A 7042-nucleotide genomic window follows, 5' to 3' on the forward strand; every position below is an offset into this window, starting at 1 on the left:
AGATTTTGTTAGTTTTTATGTTGTTATTGAGTTGTATGAGTTCTTTGTATATTTTGGATATTAGGCCCTTATCGGAGGCTTTGCTTGCAAATATATTTTCCTTTTCAATGGTTGTCTCTTTACTTTGTTGACAATTTCTTTTGCTGAGCAGAAGCTTTTTAGTTTGATGTAGTCCCATTCATTTATTTTAGCTTTTACTTCCCTTGCTTTTGAGGTCAAATTCATAAAATCCTCTTTAACTCCAAGGTCCTTGAGTTTAGTTCCTATGTTTTCTTCTATGCATTTTATTGTTATAGGTCTTATATTCAAGTCTTTAATCCATTTTAGTTAATTTTGGTATGTGGTGATAGCAGTCTAATTTCATTCTTTTGCATGTGGCTTTTCAGTTTTCCCAGCACCATATAATGAAGACAATTTCCTTTCTCTACTGTATGTTTTTGGCTTTTTTGTTGAAAATTATTTGCCCAAATATATATGGGTTTATTCTGGACTCTTGATTCTGTTCCACTGGTCCGTGTGTCTGTTTTTCTGCCAATACCATGCCTTTTTGATCACGGCTGCTTTGTAGTATAATTTGAAGTAATGCCTCTAGCCTCGTTATTTTTTCTTAGGATAGCTTTGGCAATTTGGGGTCTTTTGTGCTTCTATACAAATCTGATGATTTTTTGTTCTACTTCTTTAAAAAAGGCTGATGGGATTTTGATGGGGATCACATTAAATCTGTATAATACTTTAAGTAATAAGTCATTTTAACTATGTTGATTCTTCCAATCAAAAAACGTGGAATATCTATCCATTTCTTTGTATCTTCTTCGATATCATTTAATAAGGTCTTATAGTTTTCATAATATAGGTCCTTCACATATTTCATTAAATTTATTCCTAGATATTTTATTCTTTTTGTTGCATTTGCAAAAAGAATTATTTTTTCTATTTCTATTTCCGACAGTTATTAGAGTATAGGAATGCTATGCATTCTTGAACGTTGATTTTGTATCCAGAAACTTTACTGTATTTGCTTATTGTTTTTAGTAGTGTTCTTGTGGTGTCTTTAGGGTTTTCTATATAGAGATTCATGTCATCCACAAATATGATAGTTTGAGTTCTTTGTTTCCTATCTAGGTGCCTTTTATATCTTTCTCTTGTCTGATTGTACTTGCTAGGACCTCCAATGTTATATTGAATAACAGTGGTGATAGTGGACAGCCTTGCCTTGTTCCTGACCTTAGAGGGAAGGTTTTTAGTTTCTCACCATTAAGTATAATGTTGGCTGAGGGCTTGTCATATATGGCTTTTCTTATTTTAAGGTACTTTCCTTCTATACTGATTTTGTTAAGTGTTTTGATCATAAATGGGTTCTGTGTCTTGTTGAAGGCTTTTTCTGCATCTCTTGATATGATCATATGATTCTTATTTTTTAATTTGTTTATGTGGTGTATCACATTAATCAATTTGCATATGTTGAACCATCCCTGTGCCCCTGGGATGAAGCCCACTTGATCGTGGTGTATAATCTTTTTAATATGTTGTATTTGGTTCGCTAGTATCTTATTTAGGATTTTTGCATGTGTGTTCATGAGAGATATTGGTCTATAGTTTTCTTTTTGTGTGTTATCTTTACCAGGTTTTGGTATCAGAGTAATATTGGCCTCATAAAATGAGTTGGGAAGTATTGCCTCCTCTTTGATTTTTTGGAAGAGTTTGAGGAGAATAAGTATTAAATCTTTGAATGTTTGGTAGAATCCACTGGTGAAGCCATGTGGTCCTGGACTTTTACTTTTTGGTAGGTTTTTGATGATTGTTTCAATTTCCATACTGCTGATTGTTCTATCTAGATTTTCCAGTTCTTATTGATTCAGTCATGGAAGGTTGTATTTTTCTAAGTACTAGTCTATTTCTTCTAGGTTATTAAATTTGGTGTTATATACTTTTTCATAGTATTGTTGTATGATCCTTTGTATTTCTGCAGTGTCTGTCATAATTTCCCCTCGTTCATCCCTGATTTTGTTTATTTGTGTCCTTTCTCTTTTTTCTTCAGTGAGTCTAGCCAGGGGTTTGTCAATTTTATCAAGCTTCTCAAAGAACCAGCTCTTTGTTGCATATATTTTTTCTATTGCTTTTTTGTTGTTGTTGTTTTCAATTTCATTTATTTCTGCTTAATTTTGATTATTTCTTTCCTTCTCCTGAATTTAGGCTTCATTTGCTCTTCCTTTTCTAGTTTTTTAAGATGAGGTGTTAGATTGTTTATTTGGGCTCATTCTTGTTTTTAGAGGTAGGCCCGTAATGATATGAACTTTCCTCTTACAACCGCTTTTGTCGTGTCTCAAAAGTTTTGATATGTTGTACTATCATTATCATTTGTTTCTATATATTTCTTGATCTCTCTTTTTATTTCTTCTCTGACCCAGTTTTTCTTCAGTAACATGTTGTTTACTCTCCACGTATTTGTGGTTCTTCCTGATTTCTTTTTGCAGTTGATCTCTAGTTTCAAAGCATTATGATCAGAGAATATGATTGGTATGATTTCAACCCTATTATATTTGTTGAGGCTATCTCTGTGTCACAGTATGTGGTCAGTCTTTAAGAATGTTCCATGTGCAACTAGAGAAAAATGTATAAACAGTTGTTTTGGGATGGAAGGCTCTGTAAATGTCAATTATGTCCAGTTGGTCTAATGTGTCATTTAAGGATGTTATTTCATTATTGATTTTCTGTTTGGATGATCTGTCCATATCTGACAGTGCAGTATTTAGGTCCCCTACTATGATAGTGTTTTGGTCTGTTCCTCCTTTTAGTTCTGTTAGTAATTGCTTTACATATTTCGGGGCCCCCTGATTGGAAGCATAGATATTAATAAGTATTATGTCTTCTTGGTGTGTGATTCCCTTTATCATTATGAAGTGTCCCTCAGTATCTTTCTTTACCTTTTTTATTTTGAAGTCTATTTTGTCCAATATTAATACCACTACTCCCACTTTTCTCTGAATGCCATTTGCTTGAAATATCATTTTCTACCCTTTCATTTTTAGTTTATATTTGTCTTTGGAGCTGAGATGTGTCTCCTGGAAGCAGCATATGGTTGAGTTTTGTTTTTTTTGATCCATTCTGTAACTCTGTTCCTTTTTATTGGTGAGTTCAGACCATTTACATTTAGGGTGATCATCGAAATATGAGGTCTTCTTATAGCCATTTTATCTTTTGCTTCCTGATAGCTCGATGTTTCCATTGCTTCCTTGTCCTTGTGTTTCTGTTTTCTTTATTTTGGTTGGCTTTTGTGGGTTTTCTCTCTGGTTCTTTTTGTTTTATGTTATATACTTCAGTTCTGAATCTTCTGTGTGTGGTTACCATTATGAATATATAAGGGATAGTTGTATATATATAGTCATACCTTTACTTCTGTGTATGCCTTATCTCCATTCCCCTTTGCGAATTTGGATCTTTGAATCCTCCCCTTTTCAGTCATTGTTGTCTCTATTTGTCCCTATATATGCTGAATGTTCATTACTATTTTGCTATAACAATTCTCTTCTTATTGTTTAAGCTTATAATACCTGTTCTTAATAAGGGGTGCAATGCTCTGCTTCTAGTAACCTGATAGTCACCTTACTCCTAATTATGTTCTTTTTGTTGTTGTTCATTTTATTTTAGGTGAGCAGACCCCTTTTAGTATTTCCTGTAGTGCAGGCCTCGTGGTGGAGCATTCCCTCAATTTTTGTATGTCTAGAAAGGTCTTTATTTCTCCTTCATATCTAAAGGAGAGCTTTGCTAGATATATTATTTTAGGCTGGTAGTTCCTTTCATTTAATAGTTTGAATATTTGATTCACTTTTTTCTGGCTTGCAAGGTTTGTGCTGAGAAGTCTGACGATAATCTAATGGGTTTTCCTTTATAAATGACACTCTTCTTTTCTTTGTCTGCCCTGAGAATTCTGTCTTTGTCACAGATTTTTGATAATTTTAATACAATTTGTCTTGGTGAAGGCCTTTTTTGGGTTGAGATAGTTGGGTGTTCTGTTGACTTCTTGAATTCCAAGCTCTAGCTCATTCCTTAACTTTGGGAAATTCTCATCAACTATTTGTCTGAAAATGCTTTCTTGTCCCTGCTGCTTTTCTTCGTCTTTGATAATGCCCATTATTCTTATGTTTCCTGTCTTGATGCTATCAGCTAGTTCTTGTATTTCTCTTTCATTATTTTTTATTCTTTGGTTTCCCTCTTCTTCCTTCTGATTTATTTCTAGATTTCTGACTTCAATATCACTGATCTTTTCCTTCATTTGGTCAACTCTATTTCCCAAGCTTGTTATTTCATTTTTCAGCCTTCGCAGTGTGCTTTTTATCTCCAGAAGATCTATTCTGTTCTTTTTGAGGGTTTCGATGTCCTTGCTAATGAACTCATTCTGCTCATCCAGTTGTTTTTTTTAATTCCTGAAAGTGACTCATTTCAGAACTCACTGAATTTTTTCAGAAGTTTTTCAGAGAATTCATCCTGAATTCTCTGTCATTTAAATTGCATATTTCTATGTCTGTATGCTTATTTTCTGGAGATTTTTCTCTTTCTTTCTGCGATGCCTTGTCACCTTTGTTGTTCATTGTGTTTAATGGACTGTTTTTCCGCTTGGGCATTAATAGAACTGTGTTCTGCTTTTTTTCCAGAAAGATTTATTATATGAAGGTCTCTCTTTAGCCTGTTGCAAATAAGGTGCTTTTTTTTTGCTTTCCAGTAGTGGTGTCTAAGCCTCTTCTATCCCTGCTTTATATAAAGCCTTAATAATGCCTTTTTTCCTTGTAAGTGTTTAATCACACTGGCTACCCTCAGTCTCAGTCCTTATCAGTGTTAGTGACAGTTTCCCTAGCATTTACTCAGATCTCCCTGGGGCTCTGCGGTGTTTGGTCTTAGAGGATATGTGGAGAGGATCCTTCTGTGTTAGGGGTTGGGGGCTGCAGGTCAGCCTCGGTTTTGCAACCACGGCTGGTAAAACTCAACTGTTGTTTCTCTGTCGTCCTGCTTCTCTGCTTTCTGCCCTGATGACTTGGCTCTGCTGCTGGCCGCGTGTAGCTCCCAGCACTCCCAGGCACGGCTGTTCAGAGAACTTGCCTCATGTTCTCCCCTTCCCCTCCTCCTACAAGGAGTTCTAGTGGCTGTGAGAGACAGCTTCTTTATTTCTCCCAGTCTACTACCCAACACCCAGGGTTCTGACCTGTGGTAGCTCTAATGTGCAGATCCCATGCTTGGATGTGCTGGTTTGCAGTTTGGGTGTTTTTTCGTTGAGTTTTAAATGTTCAGCTTATTGTTGTTTCAAGAGGAAATATCTGGGGACATCTCTCACTCTGACATGTTTTTCCAAACTCTGCAATTCTTTTAGAGGTTCATGAACACAAAATGTTTGAAGCCTATAGGCACCCAGCTTGATTGACTTTTAAAAATTATTAAACCTGCCTTGTATTCCTGGAATAAACTCCACTTGATCATAGTATATAAGTAATTTAACATACTGCATATAACAAATTACATTTTGGTATCTTGGTATCTTGTTAATGATTTTTTTGTCTAAATCCATGAGGAATATTGGTCTGTTGTTTTATTATTATTTTTTTTTTGTAATATCTTTGCCTAGCTTTGTTATAAAGGTAATGCTAGCTAAATAAAATTGTGATATATTTCTCCTCTCCTACTTTCTGAAGAGATTATATAGATTGTATAGAATTTGGTAGCACTTTTCCGTGAAACCATCTTAGTCCAGATGTTTCTTTTGAGGGAAGTTTTAAATCAAATGTGCATTTTAGAACTTTGAGATATATTTTTAATTTTGTTTTTATTTTTATCATCATTCTTTTCCCCACAGACATGTATTATGTATTAGGAACTCTGCAATGCATGAGGAGAGTACAGAGAGTACTAAAATGCATCTTTGCCTCTAGAGCTTAAGGTCAAGTAGTAAACAGGCCCTTTTTAGTGGTAAAATATTAAAGATTCTGGGCTAATTTCAGTCATTTTTCTCCACTATTACTTAAATATGTACAAACATAAACTCTGATACAAACTGCAAATATTATAGGGCTTATGAAGAATAGCAATAAAACAAAAACATGATACAAATTAGCTCAATGTAGCTTCAGAAACATGTAAAAGTGCAAAAGAGGCCTAAGAAAACAAATGAATAATAATAGTGATATTTTTGACAGGAAGTTGATTGAGCACTTACCACATTGCTTACACACATTATCTTTTTTAGTCCTATAGCCTTTGAGGAAGATATCATTAACTCTTCTAGAAATTAGGACATTCTTAATTTCGAAGATAATTCACACCCCAGAAATGTGGAGCATCCTGCACCGTGAAAGTGTTCAGATGTATGTTTTCGGGATCTAGAGGAAAGTCAGTATGTTTTTTGATAAATTGCTATATAGTTAGAATTTATTTACTAAATACTTGTGTCTATATATATAACTGTGACTTATTACTGAGGCTGACCCAGCTTGCTTCTATTTCCACAGCTGCCAAATGTATATCCTCATCACCGTCCTTACCAGCAGGTCATAAAACCTTCCAATTCTCTTCTACCTCTAAACCTCTCAAAGAATAAAAACCATTCTTTTATTCAATATGTTTCCTCTCTAAGAGGAATATGATTTGTAAACTTGCTTTTGGTTACGGAATGAATTCCTTTTGTAAAACAATTTGAAATATTCTGAAGGAACTACATACATTTTATGTCTAATATTTAAGGTCCCATACAATTTAGCACCAACTTGTATCCCCTGACTCTCCTTCTGCCATCTGAGTTTTCATTTTCTTCTCATTTCTAACTGCATTAGACAACAGACAGGTCTGTAGACACACTTTGTGTTCCCCATGTCTCTAAGCTTTTGTTTCTATTATTTACTCTGTTAAAAATTTTGTTTCTCATTTTGTGTTTCACAATGTGGTTCAAATGTCACCTCTTTTATGAAGTCTCAAACTAATCAGATTGAATTTCTTCAGGGTAATGATAATAGTTTGTTCTGTTACAACAGTAGGATTTGTTTTATGTGCTTGGAAAATA

Source organism: Pteropus medius, unplaced genomic scaffold (assembly GCF_902729225.1).
Source record: "Pteropus medius unplaced genomic scaffold, Ma_sr-lr_union100, whole genome shotgun sequence".
Classification (NCBI taxonomy): Eukaryota; Metazoa; Chordata; class Mammalia; order Chiroptera; family Pteropodidae; genus Pteropus; species Pteropus medius.